General features: G+C 39.9%; 1 protein-coding gene across 1 annotated transcript in view; it reads right to left on the reverse strand.

Moving 5' to 3' along the window:
• The window catches only part of HECW2 (HECT, C2 and WW domain containing E3 ubiquitin protein ligase 2), a 172,852-nt gene extending 150,040 nt beyond the window's left edge, over positions 1 to 22,812 (reverse strand). Inside the window, exon 1 of the mRNA XM_075028037.1 lies at positions 22,649 to 22,812. The gene's annotated coding sequence lies outside the window, so the exon portion shown is untranslated. The remainder of the gene's footprint in view (positions 1 to 22,648) is intronic.
• Positions 22,813 to 23,943: the final 1,131 nt, after the last annotated feature.

A 23,943-nucleotide genomic window follows, 5' to 3' on the forward strand; every position in this document is an offset into this window, starting at 1 on the left:
CTTGAGCTACATATGCCTCAAATTTCCTGATACCTTTGGGATTTCCTAAAAACATGGAGGCTCTTATTTTGCATAGTATATACAAATACAATAGCAGTATAAAACACAAAGTTAATACTATTAACAGTGCTTGCTTCTTGTGCTACACTACTGTCTCTGAGGCAAATACATCCAACAGACAGCCTGCCTTCACCCTGCCATGTGGTATGTCTTGGAGCAAGGGACAAGCTCTCCGGTTCCATGGCCTGCCTACCCAACGTTCACTTTCCACTCATTAACCAGCTCTACACCAAACATATGCATAATTGCTGACTTGAACTAAAATGAGCTTAGGGTGTATTTAACTAATCAGTAAAGAACTCCTAATTTCAGCAGTGCTACACTGCCGTGCTATTTATGCAACAAAACCACACAGACAAAATAGAAAGGCTTTTTCTTCCCTTCAGTGCTGTGTAATTTTTGTTTTCTTAGGGTGATGCAGCATGAACACAAGACACCCAACATGAGTGAAGACGGCATGAATTCATTTAAACACCGGGGCTCTACTATTAGGCACTGGTGAGGCCACACCTCAAGTACTGTGTTCAGTTTTGGGCCCGTCACTACAGGAAAGACATTGAGGTGCTGCAGTGTGTCCACAGAAGGGCAGGCAATGAAGCTGATGAAGGCCCTGGAGCACAAGTCCTAAGAGGAGAGGCTGAGGGAACTGGGGTCGTTCAGTCTGGAGAAAAGGAGGCTGAGGGGAGACCTTATCGCTCTCTACAACTACCTGAAAGGGGGCTGTAGTGAGGTGGGTGCTGGTCTCTTTTGTCAGGTGGCTGGAGATAGGACAAGAGGAAATGGCCTCAAGTTGAGGCAAGGGAGATTTAGTTTGGATATTAGGAAAAATTTCTTCACTGGAAGGGTTGTCAAACACTGGAACAGGCTGCGCAGGGAAGCGGTGGAGTCACCGTCCCTGGAAGTACTTAAAAGATGCGTAGAGGTGGCACTTATGGACGTGGTTTAGTGGTGGACTTGGCAGTGTTAGGTTAACAGTTGGACTTGATGATCTTAAGGGTCTTTTCCAACCTAAATGACTCTATGATCGTATGATTCTACAGGATAACAGCATCAACTGGTGTGCCAATAATCGCATAGGCCAAGGAAAAACAGGTATCTGAGAGGCTTGTGGTCATCACCAGTATTACCTTACAGTCAACATCCAGCTTCCATTCAAAAAAAAAAAAAAAAAAGAAAAATTCAAACTGATGAGATCCAAGTCAGGAGGTTTCATCTAAAATGAGGAAACTTTGACAGACTTTGTTTCTACTTGTGCTTTAGCTGTTACTGGCTTGCTTCCAGGTATCATCAGCCGAGTTGCATTTTTTTCAAATGAAAAAAAAAGTTACACCAATGGGATTAGACCTAACAACAACTGGCAAAAGCTAAAAGGACAAAAGGAAAGCTAGTAGAAGGAATGACAAGAAAAACAGAGGAATGCAGTAAATAAATTTTAAAATGTGGGAAAGAGACAAATGATGACACTTGAAAACTGTACAAAAGCCATACACAGTTCTGATCCTGGAAGATGTAGCAACTGTCACAGAATTAGCTTCTGAGGACAGAATTCAGTCTAACTAATCTGCCTCCATTCATGGCACAGGCTGGAGAACTCACCCTTCAAATCCTGCATCTCACCTCCCCAGAAGCTGTACATTGACTCATCCAACAAAACTAGAAAAAATTTTTATATGTACTCAGCAGGAGACTATGGTATATCCAGTCTTCCTGACCAGGCAAGACACCTGAGATTCTTCCAGTGTCAATGGAAGACCAAATCCTGCATCTCCTCTCTGTCCCTTGAACTTGTATGCATGCATCAAAGTCTGTACATACACATTACTGGGTTACATGCCCTCCCCCAACACTTCCAAAAAGGGTATTTTGCCAGAGAGCATGTGCACATGCACACCTCCTGATTCATTCTGAAGTTGAGTCAAGAAATAGGGAACAGGCCACAGCTGTCCAAATTATTCATGCAGCTTATTTCCTGGCACAGCTGCAGAGCACACAGAGAGTGGGCTGCAGGCTGGATGAATGGTTCTGGTAGCAGCAACCTTCAATCACCATTCTCCTAGAGCTATTCTTAGCCCTTCCTCTGTTACCTTACAAGTCCTCAAATTTAGAGGATCACAACATTGCAGCTCTTTTTGTGCAAGCAGACTCTGCACATCCATAATGAATGTAATAGAAATTTGCATGAAAGTAAGTGGTCCCAAAATTAGAGCTTAAATCAACACTGGATACAGATGTAAATGGGAAGTCAATAATGTTGGAGGGGAACACTGGATATGATATTTCTTCTGTTTTTCTTAATGAAACATGGATTAATATCCTAAATACTAATTCCAAGAAACATTGTTCCCAGTGTCTCAGCCAAGCTGTAAGTTTGTATTAACACCTTCCTGTTTTATGGTAATTGCTTCAAAGGCAGTCATTGAAAATTGCAATGCAGTGCTTGGCCAAGATCCATGCTGGCACCACTGGCCATGCCAGGCACCGTTTCACATATTGTGAGGGACTTCAAGGACCTGGGAAAGGACCTAAAGGTCTACTCCAATCTTCCTAGACAATTTTTCTGTCTCTGAAGTGGGAGATGTTTCATAAATATCATCCTATTTGCTTTACCTCCTGTATTCTTATCATCATTGGCCATTTATTTTCCTCTGCCATCTAATTTTTCCATTTTTGGAGTCTTAGGGAGCCCTGTCTATGTCAGCTAAATGGAGAGAAGACTGAGAGGTCATTTGATTACCAGACATAAGCACTTACTCACTGATAAGGAGATCTGGTAGCAAGGCCTTTTCAACCTTGCTGATAATAACGCAATAGGATCCAGCAGCTAACAATTAAAAGCTAGATCAAGTCAACCTTGAAACAGTCTGCAATTTCCTAGCAGTGACAGCAGCAGAACCTTGGAACAGTTTACTGGGAAAGACCAAGGGCAAAAACACAAGGCTCACCATCAGGCAGAATCTTTGTCATATGATACGTTTGTAAAGTGTAGTTTATCTCTGGAAGAATTTATATAAAGGTTGCAAAAAAACCAGCATTTTCTTCTGGGGTCTGCATCTCTTGATCTACAAATATTTTTCTTTAGTCGTTCTTTGTGAGCCACAGGGAGAAGGTACCTTTTAATACCCAAACCAAACCATATTCCTTAGACAAACATTCCCAGATGACCTGCAGAATGCTTTAAACAAAAATATAAATAAACACAGCTCACCTCACTTAAGTAAAGCAGATCGCCATATCTGGTGTAGGAACAGATTATTTCATTCAGTTAGACTGTTAGATCTTTGTTTTGCATTTTTGCATGTGTTTTGGCTAGGCAGCAGGGAGCTGAATAAAGGAATATTTTGCTTTTCTCTGTTACATGGACCGTCTGAGGATATCAACACTTAACAGACAGGCCCTGAGCATTACTTACCACCCCGTTTCTTCTGGTTTCTAACCACACAACTGTTCAGTCTAATGCCACTGTGGTCAGTATAGTACCTGCCTGAAACCAAACTGACACTGATTTGCAGGAGATCAGGCTAAAGCCCCAGTAATCTCATTACACCCCAAATGCTACAAAATCACAAAAAGGAACATTTACCAGCATTTCACTTATCTTGAGAGAGTTACATGTAAGGCGTGAATCTATCAAAAATTGCACATGTAATATGAATAAAGCTTAACCTGGACAAAATATTAGCGATTAAATACACAGTGATCTGCAACAAACACGAAGAAAATAATAGGTAGAATATTCTGAGTAACAACAAACTAAACTTATCTGTGTTTGTCTTCAAAAGCACTATCGAAGATGGGAAGCTCTAGCATTCATTTTGTCCATAAACTCTTATTTCTCCATTCCAACAGGAAATTCTCCATCTTCTATGATCTAAAACCTTTCCTCTAGAGGAAAAAAAAAACCTTATAGGAACCTGCTTTTAAAAGATAATCTAGGGATTCTATTTTGTAAAAATAGAGCTGATTTTCAAAAAAGGAAGAAGTCTGACTTAAATTTCTCAACATCTGCAACTGCAGCTCTCCCCCAAGCATCTGATTAAGCATCTATGGAAATTAAGTAGGCACTTCAGCATTCTGCCAAACTGGACTGAAAAACATGCTTCAATACTTGGATGATTTGGGATTTCATCTTCAAAACAGTTCAGGTCTTAAATATACACCACTATAAAACACAGTCAGATTTCTTGCTTAGTGTTCAAATTTGGCCTGTAATTCTTCAGCAACATTTTTCAGGACAAAGAAATATCTTCTTCCCTTCTGGCCAGAGTTTGCCATAATGCCACCAATTTTCAGTCCCACATTTCTACTACAGAAGTAACCACCTTTTGAAGGCTGATAAAGTACACGACATGTTTTTTAATAAAAAATATTATGCAGAACCCCAGTCTTGCACTAAGCCTCTGGTTGCAAGGTCTGTAAGAAAATGAGGGAAAAGGTCTGAGATACAGTTCAAAATTAAGTGTGCAATATACCCTATCAGTGTTTGATACCTTTCTATCAGAATCATACATCAAATTTAACTTTTGTTTTGCAGTTCCTCTCTCATGCCTAAAGATCAATTATATCAGAAATATATTTTAAAACTGTTCAAGACCGCTTTCATTTTATGAAACAAAGTTCAACTATGTAGCCCTACAAATCTGTGTACTTGAATTAAAGCAAATTTCTCCCTGAAAAGTGCATCAGAGCCAGAGTCTGAATGCCGATGGTGTTTATTAAACCATTTCTTTTTCCTTTCTTAAAGGAAAATTATTTTACATAAATTCCCCTTACAATTTCTTGTTCTGAAAACTATTATTAACATAAAAACTTTATAAAGACATTAAAAACAAACATGTCTCTGATAGTTAGCTACCTACACACTTAATTTCACATACACGTTTTCCTAAATAGCTACCCGTGAAAATTTAAACACAAGTCGAGTACAGTCATGATGTCACAAGTTCTTATGATACTAAGTGTTCCTACATAATGTGTCCCTGGGAAAAATGACAACCACAGTCCTGCTATCTTTGAGCCAACAATGTTATGTTAGCTTAGACTCTGTAGCAGATGATCCTGAGAAGCTGGAAGAAATTAATTTTTCAAAAATGAGCATGGTTCATACTGTGCACACTATGCAAGCAAAACAAAAACATGCCTGTTATGATCATATTCTAGATGAACTCAACATTTCTTTTTCATATCCCTATTAAGACTAAATGCCTGGGAGACCAACCAAGTATTAAGGTCCAAACTTGCCTCTTTCAATCATAGCCAGTGATGTGACCTTCGCTACAGACTGAACATTTCTAGATTAGAGTCAAGGAAGTGTGACCATGTACTTACAGAACCAGGAAAAAAAAAATTACAATAGACTTTTGCCTATAGGGACCCATCAAGGCTGGAAAACATGGTTTTAAATATTGTATACTGGACTCAATATAGGGAAAAGTTAAGTGCATATATCAATTTATTTAAAACGTAAACACTGAGGAATATTGTCGAATAACACAGAAATGGAACGCATTGCCGAAAGGCTTAAGGAATCAAGTGGTACACAATGGCTTTGATATGATTGATTCTTGACAATATGAAATACTGTATTCTCCAACAGTGACAGTATCAGAATCACAGTATGGAAAATCAGTCTCTTTTGCTCAGTCTGCTTTTCCATGAACATTCAAACACACCACCTTATATGACCAATATGTTGTGTCTACTTAAATGGGACCAATTTTCTTCGTTTTTGAAAGGGAAAACAATTGTGTAATGCTGATCATCCCCAAAATCATCAGTTGAAATGAATAAACATAAAACTAGAACAAAGAATGGTAATAATGGCATTGTTTAATTCTTTTTAGCCTGTTATATGAAACTAACATGCCAATAACAGATGACAAACATAGGAACCCTTCAACAGACTAAATGGTGGTTTGACTTGGCCATTAAATTTGAATTTAATTTAAAGAAGTCATTTAACTCCCTTTATGTCTCCTGCCCACTTCCTCACAGTCCCCAACTGACAAGACCCACTTTCCCACTGTCCTTGCACTTAGAAGGGTGCTGGTCCATACTGACTAACCTGTATGTATCACATCTCTACAAGTCCATGGGCTAAGCTTCAAGGCGTGCACTACTAGTGCATTCACAGAAATTAAAATTCACTTACGACAAAATCCCACCAAATCACTAGAAGTATCCTGTGACTGCCTGGTTTGCTTATAAGAAAAAACAAAGCAAGATTTTTCAGTGAGGACAATTTGCAATACAACAAAAATTCTCACCCACATCTACAGCAAATTTTCAGTAAGTCGTAACTGTACTGTAAGTGAACAGTCTTCATAACTTCAAGTGCAAAACTGCTAAATTATCCTTACTTACCCTTCCTTGCAAGCACAGTATCTACTTATTTTTTGCTCTCAGGCAGTGAACGCCACATTTTTTCTCACAACATTGACTTTCCTTATTCTGAAACACCTCATAAAACAATTAATCGTAGTAAGTTCTATAAAGCACTTTAAAGACTTCTCTTAAAGAATCCAGAAGCATTTTAAGAAGCTTGGCATTTCTGTCCAAAAAAGAGCATTTATTGAATCACAACTGCGTGTATTTAATTGCCTAGAAAACACTGTGGAAAAAACTCATATGTATGTCTTAGTTCAAGTAAAACTCACCAAAATGTGGGTCTACCCATGTCTTAACCCTGCTGTAGGTCATGATGAGTCACTGTGTTCTAGAAGAGCAGCCAGAGCACCACCTGCAACTTGTCAGTAGGCTGAAATGTGATTAAGTTATCCAAAGCTTTTCTCCAGCAGGAAGGTCTCCCTTACACAAAATTACTGCATGAATGCATTGACATAAAGTAGTATTTCCAAAGTAAGTATCATTTAGCCTCCATACTGTAAGCAAAGCACAAAAAGAATAAAAGGTTCTCACTGCAACAGCATTCGATTTGTTTTTCTGTTTTTACGGGTAGCTTTGGGGAACCAGTATTTACACTGATTTCCAGTCAAATTCTGCCTCTTCCATTCCACCAGCCCTTTCCCTCAATCCTGCATTAAGGACTGGCCTTGAGCATAGCCATTAGTTAAAGTTTATTACATCCTCATAGCTCTAATCACATGGGCCACTGTGTGCCATCTAATGGGAGAAAACATCATGGGTGTCTAGTGTGTGTGAACTGTTACTCCTCTTCCTTGGTATTTTTCAAAACATCAGGTTATTGAATTATCCTCTTGAAACTGTACAGAAGGGAACATAGTAACAGCCATGCAACAATAAATATAAAATCATAGAATGGTTTGGGTTAGAAGGGACCTTAAAGGTCATCTAGTTCCACCCCCCTGCCATGGGCAGGGACACCTTCCACTAGAGCAGGTTGCTCAAAGCCCCATCCAACCTGGCCTTGAACACTGCCAGGGAGGGGGCATCCACAGCCTCTCTGGCAACCTGGTCCAGTGTCTCATCACCCTCACAGGGAATAACTTCTTCCTCACATCTAATCTAAATCTACCTACTTCCAGTTTAAAGCCATTACCCCTTGTCCTACCACTACATGCCACTGTAAAATGTTCCTCTCCGGCTATTACATATATTACATACATTTCCCATACCCTTCAATATTCTCACTTTGACAACAGTATCGATTCTAGAACTGTACAGCTGCCCATATATATGCCATAATCAGCAAAAAAACAAGAGTTGTCTGTCTCATTATCTGCCCTGTGAAGAGCCAACAGAAAAAAAAAAAGGCAAAAAAGAAAAGCATGCTGAATGATCTAATATCAGTCTTATGAAATATTAATAAGCACAAAGCAACCAGCCAAAGACAGAAAAGGAGGGAACTAAAATATGCTAGCAGCAGGATTATGTAAATCCTTCTCCCTTTAACAACAAATACAACAGTAAGCTCAGTCTGTCAACAAGGAAAGGAAACTGCAGGTATCCTCTACAGATCCTATTGTCTTTGAGAACACTCTCTCAGGTATCTGATCAACTTACTGGTAGTATATTTATCTTACTAATTAAACTCAGACCCGTTATTTTCAATGTGCATTTAGTTTCAAAGAGTGCTGCTGCTATCTGAAGTCTGAAAAAGGGTTTGTATGTTAAAAAGCCTGTTTATTTCCTGCCCCCGGTCTTACCAGTTCACTCAGTATAAGCTCCATCTTCCACCTCCAATTCCCCACAGATCTTGCCTGCACCGCTCTGAGCCATTTCCAAGTACTACTGTCATGGAATGTATCTGGAGTTGGCTCCCATGATATTTTATGACAAGCATGAACTAATTATGCTTTTTTATAGCTTGTTCCATGATGGTTTTGCTAGATGCCTCCTAGATTTTACATTATCTGAAACAATGAAAAAACACCCCAAATATATTCAGTTTCTCTGTATGTTTCACAATTCTATATGTATCTGACATATCCTTCTCACTGGCCTTTTTTTACAAGATAAAAAAGATCTACTCAGCTTAGTTTCATTAAAGCTATTTCATACTTTTTAACATCTTTCATCTAGGTCTGCTATATTCTTCTTCAGTCATTCTGAAATTCCTACAGATTTAGACAGTATATTTAAAAAAATACTTTTGTGATTTTAACCTTCTATATAAAGTATAAAATCTCCTGGACTCTGTACTAGAAGAACAAGCTGAGTCCTCTATTTTTCTGATGCTGATGTTCTTCAGCTGCTAAAAGAACAAAACCTGTTACCCCTCCTGTTTAATGAATATAGGAAGAACAGGGTAAGACTGTAATTTAGGGGGCTGGTACTGTTAGAATTTCAAGATAACATTATCTCAGAGGAATTCTGAACCACAAAAGCTCACAAACTTTCCATCCACTTAACAAAATAATGGCAGTTTCCACCTTCCTAAGAAGTTAAACAATAAAACATACTTTTTAAGTTAGCTTGCGCTCCTAAATTTTAATGAAAACAAATGAAGATGTATGGATTCATTAAGGCTTGCAACAAACTTAATTTCACTTAAATTGCTAGCCTTTTCAATCACCCTGATGCTTTTATGTGGTATTCTTTAATCTTCATGATCCAATCCATTTTGTTAAACTACATTTTCAAAATTCTCTTCCTCCCATTCATTTTATTTATTTTTATATTTCCCAGATCTGAAATATATTGCAAAACACCCCCACCCCATCAGCTAGCTCTTCTACCACCAGCAACAGAAGCAAAGTTGAGTCATACAGCAGACTCCCTGTACTGCACAAGTTTCACGTCAAGGCCCTGTTACTGTTTTCCATGACCACACATGTGCCAGGAGAAAGATCTCCTTCCTATCTGTGATCTGTCAAGATCTCCACTGTCAGCTGGACACTCACAGCTCTCAAAGGGAAGGATGAAAAGCAGAAAAGCCACTTCAGAAGGTGGAATTTACTGTAGCAAACCACAGCAAGTCCATCTTGGATCACATTCAGAATGCAGTGCAATGCAATGCAACTTACCTCTTGGTTTTTGTGTTTCGTCTGTGGGTTGTTTGGGGTTTTTTTTGGGGGGGGGAAGGGGTTGGTGTGGTTTTGTTTGTTTTTAAAAAGATGCTTACAGTGGTTTAAAAGAACCCTTTTACTTAGCATTTGGAAAGCATAAGGAGCATGCACATGGGCAACTATAGTATTTCAAGTGATGGGTAAACAGTTCCAATGTGAATCAGTGATTTCCCTAAAAATGCTCCTGACTGCCTGTACTTGTATGAACGTATTTTAACTGTAAAGACAATCCAGAGTCATTTCTTCCTCACAGATCAATAGTGGAAAAGAAAGAAAATGGGAAGAAAATAGTAGCGGTAACCATATAAAAAACAGCAGTCAGGCAGGTTTAATAAACCTGTTTAATTTGATATTTTGCAGCTACTTCAATGACAGTAGGGGGAAAAAAACAACCAGAAATGAAACACAGTCCGTGATAATGGTACCAGGAAATTCACCCAGTAACTACATCAGTGCTAGTGTTCTGGCATTTCCTTCTTTTATTTAATCTTTCTTTCATTTTGTGTATCTCACATTGCATGCTGAAATACACTGCATTTATACAGGTTAACCTGCCTTCCATCATAGTGCACTTTTACAGTTGTATACTGCTGGTTTGTACAACTAGTCATGGCTACACATCCAACACATAGCTTATGCAATTCCCAGAGTCTCTTCCAGACAATATAATCATGGCTAAATATTTAATTGCATTTTGACATGCACATTTTTTCCTCTTCCTCTTTCCATAGAGCCCAGCTCTCTTCTGAATGTTTTAATAACAGCGGAAATAAGCTGTTAACTGGCAACTGAGTACAACTGTAGAGCAACACAGTATTAAGTATCAAGCTATATCAAATATTTACAATGAAACTGTGACTTGTGCCTTTAATTTTGCAAAAGTGGTTCATCTCCCATAAAACTGCTTGTTTGCCGCCACAGATTTCAAAAAGAAAGGGTACTCTCATTTTACTAACTGATCTTCTTGTTAAGAATTATACACCTGGTATGTTATTTTGCAGGGCAAAACATAGCTGCAGCTCAGTAGGCATTATCCAATGCTAAATTCTCATTAAGTACAACAGAAATTCAAGAGTGTGGCCTACAATTTTGTGCCTCAAAGGAGACAACCGCAGTCAAAGTGCAGCATATGAATTCAGGCAGACCAAAAGAACAGAGGACGCTGATAGAAGTTAATGACTGGAAATCCTTATACAGCTGCTTTTTAAATTCTTTGCTGTGAGCAACCGACTCCAACAAGACCATTAGATATGAAAGCCAAAAGGACCAAAATTCAGAATTTTAGACAAAAACAGATTTCAGTAGGATCAGTTACGACAATGAGGTTGCCTATGTAGAGTTTCTAAGTGTTGATACTAATCACAATATTCAAAGCTAACAAAGCAAATCAGAGTACAAAAGGTTTCTGGACATCTACGTGCCAGAGGAATTACTTTTTCCACTAATTCAAACAAATATAATTGCCTGTCTCAAGGAGTTCCAAGAGCAGATGCAATTAAAGCACCACTGTCCTAAAAGAAACAGAAAAGGGTTTTCACTATTCAGGAATCTTAGAAGCACCGCTAACATGCAGCAACTATTTCTGCAACACTTATGTCAGCGTAAGTACATATAAATCACTTATATTTACTTATTACTTGCACTCCTGGCTTCTGATAAAATTACTTTTCAAAACCTAATAAAGCATCATGGATCACTTCTAGACTGATGCTTGAAAATTACTGTATGCAGAAAACACTGTAGAAATGTTACAAATTTGTTCTCAGCTCAGAAATGGCTCTGACAATTTCATGATTTTGCTAAAAAAATCTTAACCTAAAATTAATATTCTGTGTGTGGGCATACCACTGTATTTTTAATTTTTTGAAGAGACTAAAAAAAAATTCTGTGTACTAACCTTAACCTTTTATGGCCAAGTTCTATGAAAAAAAAACCAAAACAGTAAAATTCACTCCAACTGATAAAAGACATATGCATACCTGCAGCAAATGAGTTTGCAGATTGATCCCAATCATTCCTTGCTCCATTTGCCTTGTTGCATATTTTGGAAGACAGCATCCCTCTCTTCCATTAAGGAAGACAGGAAAAAATCTCAAGTGAACTTTCCTCCTTATTGCCAATGCATCAGAGCTGTTGGAGGTGAAAGCAAAAGCTAGTATGTGCCACCCTTTCCTGACACATGGGAAAAAATTTGACATCAAGGACTTTCAGTCTCTCAGATGCAGTATCTTTAAGAAAGGTTGTAACACTGGCAGAGTTCAGCAACTGATAAAAAAGGTGACCCAAGGCTCCTGCTACACGCCAGGCAGAGGGGAGAGGGAGCTGAATCCTAATCACATCCCCTGTTTTCTGGGCACAACCCTCCTTTCAATTTACATTTTGCCAGTCCCATGGCTGGCCAGCATGCCTGTCTCTAGCTAGAATTTATCCTTTTAAAAAACATTTTTCTATTACCCTACACAACGATAATCAAACTTCGCCTCACTCTCCAGGCTCCCATTCTCACTAAACCAGAAAGGACGAGAAAGAAAAGGATGACCAAGACCATGAGAATGAATGTGTATGCAGAGAACTGCAGAAATCCAGAATTACAGGAGATCTGGGGAAGGATGAGAATGATGAGAGAACTGCAGAGATGCCTGAAGACAAAACTAATAGAGAGAGAAAAATTGGTGAAGGAAGGAAATCAGAAGAGAAAGTGCTTTGGGACATACAGTGTAAGATAGGAAAACTTCAAAGAAAGGAATCAAAAGAATAATTTGAAGATAATGGGTAAATGACATTTCAGTGTATATATATACTTAAAACTCAAACTGTTCTCATTCTGTGGTTAAATTGATTAAAGTTCTGTGGTTTTGTAATTAAAAAGCCACATTAAACACACACTAACGATAATTAGGGGGAAAATAATCTCATGATCTGATATTACATAAAATCACTTGGACTCTTACAGTAAGCAAGTTGAATTTAAAATAATCAGTTCCATAATGGTTGAACTGTCACTCAAGAATTGGAGGGTAAGTCAGGTATAACTTTTTATAGAACATTACTTCTATGAAGGTATGATGCTTATGAAGCTTGATAGTGTTTTGGGGATGCATTACTTTCCTATCCTAAATTTCAACAGCAAACAGGAGAATGTATGCTCTAGTCTGTGGGTTTTACACCACCACCAAGACCAATATTACAGTGTTCGTAAATTAAAAGCAATATTGAAGTCCTTAACAGACTTAATGGAGGTTGTCACATTTAAGAAACAAAAGCACTGTTTAGGATAGTATTTTTTATCACATGCTTTTTGAAAGTGAGATAAGAGTGGCAAGAGGAAGCTTTTCACATTGAGACATGACTTGTCATGAAAGGGCCTTCTCAAAACCAGAAGTCTGGAAGCATTTGTAGGAGTTCAGATTTCACTGATCTGATTTGGAAGACTGTTCCAGAGCTGAATCCTTACAACCAAGAGCATTTTATCCCTCAGTTCTTTCAGCATTAATCCTGGGCTTTGCTAACTGCATTGTGCCAGAATGGCACACCTATGGGATAGTTCAGAGTCTGACTCATTCTTCCCACCACAAATGCCTATACAAAAATTTTTCCCACATGGTCCGAGAGGAACAGCGCTATAAACACTTGTAACTCTTTATTCCTTGGGTCCTTTCCACGTATGAATAATGGATAAATACTTAAATCTACTCTACATTTCTGTCAAAAAAAAACCCAAACCCTAGTTTGTACTCTTACACATTCAGTTCCTGCTAACTGTAAAATAGGTGATATTCTGTTCACCTCAGTAAGATTTCTAGCCATGCTATTTAACACAAACTATAGATAAGTAAAATATCACCTGCAGATGAAAATGTGGCTATAGCACCTAACTACAGCTTGGAATATTCATGCTCTAGAGATCACGTATGGACTATTTTTAATTCCAGGTAACTAATAACAAGAAGAACTGAACTTTTAAGTGAAGAGCTACAACAATGCAAAGTATGATTACCTACATTTACACTTTAATGAGATAAAATGTCTTCAATTGAATTGTTACACTGAACTATTCGAGGTTTCACAAAGATGAGAGACTATGTGCAGTAATACAGATACACAGTGAGTAACTGGGAAAGTAGAATATTCATACAAGAAAACTTTTTCCCCATATACAGGAAATGTGAATGTATCATGCAACGCTTCTGGTATTTTTCTTTAGTAAACTACATCTCACTAAATTTTATACTAGTTTCTTAGTACATTGCACAGATCAAAGGAAAAACTGATCAGATACACCAATCAAATCAGATTACATTCTGTTAATCCACTTAATTTAAACTGTACTTGGCCTGATTTAAGCAGTATAAATCACAGTAGCCCAATTAAGTGTTATGCCCATTTACATTAGCTGGAATCAGGCCTACAAGTGTTTCATTTTCCAGGAAACCTCAGTAAGTTTGAAAACATTCAAAAAATAACAATAGTATTACACACAAGACCAGCTTCCTGTATTCGAATCATTTAGTACGGAACTCGGTGGAGAAGACTCTCTTTTTCTCCACAGGATGCAAAACTTCCCTTAATTTCTCCTCCCTTAGAAGACACAATTTTGAGGCTTCGACAATCCACACTGGACTTAGGTTGTCAATCTGAAAGTAAAAGATTTCATTACCAGCTTCCCAAGAGGTAATGAATGAGTCTTAGATTTAAACGTATTTTGGATAGAGGAGGAACAAAAGGATAAGCCATCCACAAAAGCAAGAAGACACATGATCAGAATCTGTTGTGATACTGTATGAATCCTCATCATCCTGCCCCCGCTGCTGTCAAGACTGCAGGGGCAGGGAGGGACTTCACAACTGTTTCCATACTAACAAGGAATGATTACGATATTGATTTTTTGTGGGGCTACTTACATGAGTAAACAATAATCAATTTATGTTAGGGTTGTGAACCAAGATCAAAATAATTATTTGACAAATACGGCTTGCTTGCAGCTGACATAGCCTACATTACAAGTCATGAAGCATATTCAGTAGAAGGCTAAATCCTTTACTCTTTCAATACTGCTTTTTGTTTTCCAAATGACACACAATCAGCTAAGACACTAAGTCAACATGTTTTTCCTTTGGAAGTGAAGTTCAGATATATGACTTGTTTCAGGCTTCTTGTATTTCTGAAGCATTTGGAAGACTGAACTCATCATCAATACTTAGGAAGATTGTTTCTATTCTGTTTAAAAATGTTTCACATGTGGTTAATCAATGCATATTTTAGTTAACAAAGTCTATAATATACAGATAGCCAACACTGCCTTATGCATTAATAAAGGGATGTCATTAATTTAAAAATAACATTAATCTGTCAGAAAAGTTTCCATGTATTAGAGCCTCACCAAAAAAACTGAAATTACACAGAAGAAAGATTTGAGGAAAAGTATTTCTATTTTTCCAGAGTGAGTACTTGAGGGTTTGTCAATGCTTGTGTTTTGTTCCCCCCCAGTGGTCTCCCATTCGTTTGGGTGGATTTTTCTCCAGGCATTGGAAAGAAAAGCACTTACATGGTGACAGTAATAACACAAACCTTGGAAAGGAGACACAGGGACATGCATAAGACGTGAGGCTTACATTTTCTTCTATGAACAGATTCAAAATGGACTGTGTCACTTAAAAAAAGCAGCAGTGTAGGAATGACCAAATTACAGCAAGGAAAAAAAAAGCCTTAAGATTAAAACAAAAGTTTCTTTCATGCCAACACATGATAGTTTTCCCATTAAAATAAAAAGAAAAATTAAATACATGCATTAGTCCTCCTTATATTGACTTTATTTACCCCACCCACTTATAATCAAGAAATGTAATAGAAATAAATTTATCTACATAAGCAAGAAACAAACTTCTTAGCTTTTTTTTTTCCTTAATAAAAGGCTGTCTCCGTACAGCTAACTGACAACTGATGAAGCTTACGCCAAGAGGTGCTGAGCATACTTCTTGTATCTATAGTACCTCAAACTCTTTACAAACCGAGATAAGCGTAACCAAGCTTCAAAAACGTCCTGACTTCATGTTCTTAGAGCCTTGGCAGTTCATTTTTCAGTTAGTGATTTATCCTATCATGATGAGACAAACACGTCTTAAGTTCAACATAAGTCAAAACCAGAGTTCTTTGTAGTGTATCTAAGCCAAAGCCTTTCACCTATTAACCTACCTTAGCTAGAAATCCATAGCTAGAAATCCAGTCCTTAAGTCTATGCCTTTGCACACAGTCAGTATCAATATCAGTATTCAGAGGAAATGAAACAGCTTAACATAAAGGCAAAGATTTCTTCCAAAACAGTGAGTCAGTTTTTAAAAGACAAAGGATCTCATTGGAAATGAGTATTTTTAAGATCACAAGGCAAAATTAACACAACACCCACATCAATACAGTAAACAAACAAAAAACACCCACCAAATCCAATTAAGGAAAATAAGGGTAAAATTTTGAACCAGTGATTAGTACACCTCTTGGAACGTCGAGTCTGACAATTTGACTTTATTTACCTATTTATTATAACGGTATGCATAAATCAACTCTAGAAATCAACCCTCCAAAATATTCAGTATGTTTCACACAATGCCTAAGGAGAGAAAAAAAAAAAACCTTCCCTCTCTCAAAAAAAAAGTTTACATCTTTGGTATCAGAAACAAAAACACATCTAAACTGTTCAATGTAACTAAACGTGTGACACCGAAACTAATGCAAGTAGTAGAAATTGTCAGAATTCTGTGGAACATTAAGGAGCATGACAATTTAGAACTGCTGAGCACCAGCATCACGGTGTTTACAGTGGCTCTCTACTTTAACCAAGAGTTTCATTACGAAAAATATCAACCTGTCACACTTAACAGCCCAACATAACACATACTTATCCAAGTTCTAAGCAAGTTCATAATACACACACATAGTCAAGTTAATAGAATGTGTTTATAAACATTGAGCTAGGTCTAAGCTATATTTTGCTGGAAGTTATTTCATTCTAAGAAAGTCAAACCACCTTTTAGGAAATGAAACAAAGAAGTGGTGTCATATCTACACACTCAGAGATCATTAGGTGAACATTTGAGACAAAAGCACCATGTAAGTTCATGCAACATTAACTCTGACATTTATTCTAGTTCTGATATTTTGCTACACATGCTTACAAGAACCTAACAGCATTTTGGGAAGATCTGGACATCACTCAACATAGCATTATTCAAAACTTAAGAAGCTAGTTGTTATATGAAATAATGTCTGTGTCTATGTTTGGGGGTTTTTATACAGACACACAAATATGAAACAACAATATGCAATAAACTTTCTTAAGTGTCACTTTCTCATAAATGACACTGGCTTCTTGTTTTTCTCTACGTAAACAGCATGCAATCAGAGCTTTTTCTTATCTGAAAACATGCAGCAGCATCTGCACTCGTATGCAGAACAGGCCAGGAAACAGGTGCTGAAGCCATGAAGTACAGCACACATGCTACATGCTCTTTTCTCACAAAACAGGACTGTCTTATCCCTAGTCCATTTTGGGGTAGTCCCTGGTCCATGGCTTTCCCTGAGCCGTGCCTCGTTTGGGCTGCTGACACTGGCCAAAAGCATGCCAAGGAGTCCACTAACAATTAAACAGTGCCACAACCCTGGGACAGCATTCAAGTTCAGGCTCTAAACCAGCTTAGACAGCAGGTACAGCCATAGCCTTACTGACCCCAATGAAAGTTTTGCAAGCCTCTGAGAGCCCACCACAGTTGCATTCATAATTTTCCTATTTTCCTATGCAATACAAATATTTGGGAAATTATTTCCTTTACAACAATATTTATATTCATGAAGACAATGTAGACATTTTTATTAGAGCAATGAATCAAGAAGCATAACTTATGTTCTTTATGTAGCTATGACTACATTTTAAAGAGACTGTAAGTTTACAGTCTCTACTGTGTTATTTCTAGTGGGAGAAATAACCCTTTTATCAAACTACCAGCTCAAAACAGATTCAGATCAGTAATCTAGCAGAAGAATAACAAGATCAGCCAGGCAGATCAGCTGTTTTCAAAATGCATCTTAAATAAAGAAAACACACAGCTTAACAAGCACGCCTTTTGAAGCTGGGACATTGTAGGCTAGCAGTATGAAGCTCACATGCTCTTGAGAGAGCAGAGTTAAGGAATCGCACAAAGATGGGCATATGCCCTTTTGTGACAACCAGGATCCAAAGGGAGTTGCTGGGTTTGTAATTTTTTACTGCTATTTTCCCAGTACTCAGCATCTGTAACATCCAACTTAGTGAAGCCCTTGATATGGGACACCTAGTGAATGATCACTTTTGAGCAGGATCCTCGCACACCTCACTGCTTCGCACCAGGCTGCGGCTGACCCACTCCACTCACCACGAGGTGCTGTGGCTTCAGCTGTCACATTCATTCCTGGCAAACTCTTCTTTCTTACTGTGGTTACTCTGTCCGACAAGGATCAGTCACTGTTTTGTTTTGTTTTTTTAAAGATGCTGCTGGATGTTAAAGATGTTCCTGGAAGAAAATTAATTTTACTGTTGCATGCTTTGGTCTCATCTAATTACAACACTAGCCTTCAGGGAATTTTTAAACTAATGACATTGTATTTGTCAAGCACAGAAACATTTAATCTGATTTTTCAAGTGGATCCTAGCCAATGGATCCTGGCCACCATAGCACTTAACAAAACACTGTTGACTGCCCTTCATGCAATATTTAGGTGGGCTTATTATTGAAATGTTAACCTTTTTTACTTAATATCTTTCTCTGGTAGTCAATACAAGGCATATAGGCATATTGACAATGTTATTAAAGTTTTTATGACTAAAAGTCCACAAGTCAAATTACATATGTGTATATACAGCTTCACAAATTAAGAAGTACGCACCTTAAGAAATCTGAACCAAAGCACTATCTGAACAATTCCCCAGTTTGTCTGCTGATCTCATGATTTGTTGTACACCAGCACCAAGAAATACCAGCTCAACAGTATTTTTTTTTATTTCAACAGCCTATTATTTGCAAGATTTTTTTTGTTTCCAATGCTAATACAAAGAACAAAAACGCAAACTATTAATCATGTCACAATGACTCCTTAAGCTCCCCAAAAGTTCAGCTGACCCATCAATCATCCACTTTTGGTTACTTCCTTACTTCTAAAGGACAAATAGTGCACTATTTCAACCGTAAAGTTTGGCTTGACTGTACTAATTGGGCCTTTTGGACAAATAATGCTAGATTCACATTTCAATTTCAAAGTCATTTCAATTATTGCTGCTTCTCCAGAACACACACAAGCTGCAACTGTGCCACACAGAAAGGTTGATGACTACACTTCAAAGAAAAGATCCTCTTTCAAAATTTTCTTTTCATCCTTCAAAACTATCTTTCAAATGTAATCATTATCTATTTTTTCAAAACTGCATATTTCAGGGCAAATTTACCAAACAAATTACGAAATACAAGTATTATTGTCCATCAAGCAACTGGTATCAGCATATCAGTCCTCCCCAGTCATAAAAAAATACAGTTGTTACACAAAACTGTGTAAATATAACATTACACAAAATACTGGCACAATCAAGATAGTCGTCATAACCGTCTACATCCAAACCAGATCTAGCCTCAGTCACTTTTAATTTTCTCCCCAGTATGACAGGGTATCATGAGAAGAAGGAACAGCTCTCCACAAAGAAGACAGAGAGATATGAAGGCTACAACTAGCCATCTGCCTCAAAATCCACCACATCTCAAACTAACAGTCCAGGGCTTGCACTTCCAATGAGAATTCACAATCTGACTGCAGTCTTTTAACACGACTACTCAGAAGTTTTATCAAGATGCTCAGAAGAGAGCATGCAACTACTGTGCTACTTTCACCGAGTACGCAATCAATTTTAAGAGAAGACACAGGTTTCAAGCACTGATGTCTACATTTCTGTAAAAAACATTTTTTAAAAACTGTTACTTGAACTATTCTACAAGCACTACAATATTTTAGGATCACATCCTACTTGGCATCTCACGCCATGAAGAAGTGCCCTTGTAACATGTGTCCATGTTACACAAAGCTTTATCACCATTGTTGACCTTACTGCCAGAGAAATGTGCATTTTCAACCTTTTCTTCAATATCACTGATATTCCAACTGATCACAAACAAGATGCCACAGAGGAACATCACAGAGGGCCTATACCACTGTCTATATATGCCACGCACCGTTTACTTCAATTTCAGTGGAAATTACGTGGAACTTTTCTCAGATACTAAACTCAAATATCAAAATAATTTGTAACAATAACAGTTAATCCCATTCTGATCTTGCAAAGGGCCCCGATAGGATTAGATAAACACCTCATATACTGCCATTAGCTTCAAAGTACCAAAATGCAAGCTCACAAGGTTGCAAGAGTACATCTCATTTCCTTTTAGGCTGGAGGACTTCTGCGTAAAATGTTCAATTCAGTTCCATCTGTTGGGCAATGAAATTAATACTCTTCCTACTGGTGAGTAACTTCACTCCAGCCTCTCCCCCTTTGTAGTATAACCAAAAGATCAGCAACGGACGATGTGAAGACAAAGGCTATGACCGTGCCATGCATGATGACAGCAGGATCAAACAAAATTAGGCTCAGCTACTCTGAGTATCCCATACTATGAAAGGCAGCAATGATGGATATGGTCTCAAGAAGGGGTTTTGAACACGCTACTTAATTTTAAGCACATATTTACATCTCATTTTCAATGATTAAGTAACATTACCCAAATAGGTGTTGTCATCATCTCCCTATCAGTACACATTAGCCAATGGAGTAAATGCAATAGCCTAAGCACCCTGTTTCTTTCTGACTAAAGCAGAGGTTTTGAAAAAAAACAAAAGGCTGAGTTGGATTAAAAAAGAAAAAATGGAAGAGGAATTACGCTTAATTATTCAAGAATGTAATCTGCAGACTGAGTCCCACACACAGAAAGCCCCCTTATTTTGCAGCATACCAGAGCTTTAGCTGCAGTTTAAAGAATATTGGCACATAAAGAAAAAAAAAAATTTTTTTTAGTTAGGCTTTAATCTTATAAAGGGGGCAGCAGAAAATTCATTCCATTTCTTCTCAGGAAATCTGACAAAACAGTATATTTTTTCTGGCTGACAGCCACGGTACTATCATAGGGCTTCTTACAGGCATAACACTGTGAATTCTACCAGGTTTGAAAAAGCACTGGAAGCATAAAACAAACAGAAATGTGCATTAGTTAAATTGACTTTAAAAATAAATAGAAAGATAGTAAATAGGTCTTTAAGGCAGAGGGTCCTTGGGGAGACTTGCAAATGCTCCAAGCCAAACCAATTCCATAGTGCCAACAAGACTGAAAGATACGCCACAAGTTTGCACTGGCATCACCGGAAGGCTATAAAGACAGATGAGCGGAAGGAGGGCTTTTCAACTACAATTCTGTGAAGTTAAACTACTACTAAGCATAACTTTAAAAATGGTCTCCCATCAACCATATGAGCTCCATGCAATCTCAGAGCCTGTTACAAGGTGGTATGTTTAAATTCCAGCAAAAGATATAAATAAGGATAGAAAGATAGATAGACACACACGGACTAGCATCCAACATCAACTGTGGTATCTCCAGCTGACATGAAAGCATCCACATTTTTGGAAATTTAGAGCCTGAACAGCAGCAGTGATTGAAAGGCAGCATTAGGTTTGTTCCTTTCATATGCTAATAATGACATCATACCTTATGGCCTGATGCTGCAACCATACAATTATCATCTTATAAGGAAAATTTTTCCAAAGGAGTCTAAGAACTGGGCAAACTGCTCACCTGCACATAGGAAGAAGTTTTTTTAATCCATCCATGATATGGATTTCTTTCTGTTCCTTAGTGCTATGAATAATTACTACTGAAATATTTCTAATGGTTTGACTTCCTTTGTTTAAAAAAGTAAAAAAATAATATAATTGTTGGGGAAAGAAGAAGAAAAAAAAATCTACAAAATAAGTTTTTGAGCATACAGGAAGCAGCCCTGGACATTTATGAAGAAAGGTAAGGGCCCTGCTGGGATTTTGGGTGCGGGAGGGATTCAGGGCTGAATCTCTTACAACCATTCCAATGCCATGTAGTGTAGTGCAAAGACTCCTTCACGCAGCATCCCAGAAAAGAAAAAGAAAAAAAAAAAAGAGGTTATAAATACTGTCTCCATGCTCCTGACATAGATCCAGCAACAAAATAAGAGATAATAAATTATGTAACTATTACTGTCTACACGGACCACACTCCGTGTATTTTGACATCATACAGCCCAAAAAAGATATATTTTTTTTAATACCCTCATGCTTTGTAGTGATGGGCACAGAAAAGGTTAAGAGAAAAAAACCAAGTGTACTAACGAAAAAAGAGATCTCCACATGAACAAACAATCCACAGAATGCCTGTTTTTCCGCCACTGTCACTGTGCTGTATTTTGTGCGCCCAAGATTTCGTGCACACATTAGACCGCAGTTTTGAACACAAGGTGCTTGAAATCTGCAGTGATCTTTCTTCCCCACCGCGGACACCGCTCTATCCAATCCGGAGAATAGCCTTATACACAAATAAATAAATAAATAAATAAAGACAGTAAATGGCGAGAGAAGAAAGAGCGGAGGAGACGAACGCGGCGCACAAAGTGCTGGATGCGTTCCCCGGGCAGGAAACGAGTTATAATTAAATAGCCCGCAGGCGATCCACACGAAGCCAAAGGGAGCCCCGCGGGGCTCCGCGGCAGCCCGCCGCCCGAGCCGCCCGCATGACGGGGCTGTGCGAGGCGGGCGCTGGAGCCAGGGAGGGGAGCCCGGCGCCGGGGCTGCGGGCGCCCCGGCTCGGCCCGCCCGGCGCCGGGCCCGCCCCGAGCCCCGGGGGTACGCCGGGCGGCGGCCGGGGGGGCCCGCACCTGCCGCGGCCCGGTCCCCCCCGGGCAGCCGCCGCCGCCGCCGCCGCCCCCCGGCTGCCCCTCGGGCTCGGCCACGTCCCTCGCCCCCCCGCGGGCGGCTGGCACCGGGCGGCCCCGCGCCCGCGGCGGCGCCCACTCACCTCGCAGAGGCGCGCACTGCGGCTCCGCGCCCCGCGGCGGGCTCCGGGGGAGGGCGGGGAGGGCGGCTCCCGCGTCCGCGCCGCTGCGGAGCCGGGCGGCGGCCGGAGTCACCCCGTCCTTGCGGCAGGCGGCTCCCGCCGGTGGCGGCGGCGGCGGCGGCCCCTCCGCGCCCACGGCGGGGCGAGCGCCTCCCCGCGCAGGGGCGCCCGCGCCGCCCCCCGCCCCCGCGCCGCCTCAGCGGCGGGGCTGGGCCCCCCGCCCCTTCGCCGGCCTCCGCCTCCGCGCCGGCATCTTCCCCTCGATCACCGACCGGCGCGGCAGTACGGGGGTGGGGGCGGCCGGGGCCGGGGCTGCAGCCCCGCGGGCCTGGGCGGCGCCGGGGGCGGGTAGCTCTCCGCGGGCAGCCGCGAACAAAGCCGCCCGCCCCCCGCCCCGGAGAAAGCAAGGCAGGGGGATGCGGCCGCCCCGCCGGCGGAGGGGGCTGCGGGGAGCCAGGCCGCGGCTCGGCGGCCGCCCGGGCCCCGCCGCGGGAGCGGGCTGCGGGGGACCTCGGCCCCGGCCCGCGCATCCAAAAGAGGTAAATCCGGTCAGGCCGGTGAGAAGCCCTTCCCGCGCGGATCCGGGGGGAGATGGTCCCGCAGCGGCTGCATTTTAACCGCTGCCTAGGAGAAAGCACCACTGAAATGGTGCTTTGAAATGCCAATTTCTTTTTTTTTTTTCAATTCACGTACGGTTAGTTATTGGCACTGACAGTTACCACTGTCATCAACGTGAATACGAGCCAGCCTTTATCGTTTTCTCAGCGGCAATTATCCTGTCTGTTTGAAAGCAGTTGGGTGCCATCAGCTCTACATTTGCTACTTCTTCAGCAGTTTTACTTGTGCTTTGTCCATCACAATGAAGTCAGGGATGTTTTCATAGGAAAATGTGGTTACAAAAAACGTAGATGAAATGAAATCTTGAAATACACACAGTAATCATCAGGGGACCGGTGCTGTGCAGAATCACAGCCCAACAAAAACACGGCAATGCCAATGACAGAAAAAATGGACACATTAGACTTATTCTTACATGATCCAGGTCCTGGTTATTACTACGAGATGGCACCTCATGCTTCATTGTCTTTTCTGAGTCACAGGAAGGCAAAATCTTCCCACATCAAGGAGCACATCAGTCCTAACTACTTTGTATTCTGCATCTGTTTTCTAAATTCTATATACCTCTATATATATCTGGATATATGGGCAACTAAATAGGTTTCTGTAGACACTTTCTTCAGCATAACCAGCTGGCA

Source organism: Buteo buteo, chromosome 5 (assembly GCF_964188355.1).
Source record: "Buteo buteo chromosome 5, bButBut1.hap1.1, whole genome shotgun sequence".
Taxonomy (NCBI): Eukaryota; Metazoa; Chordata; class Aves; order Accipitriformes; family Accipitridae; genus Buteo; species Buteo buteo.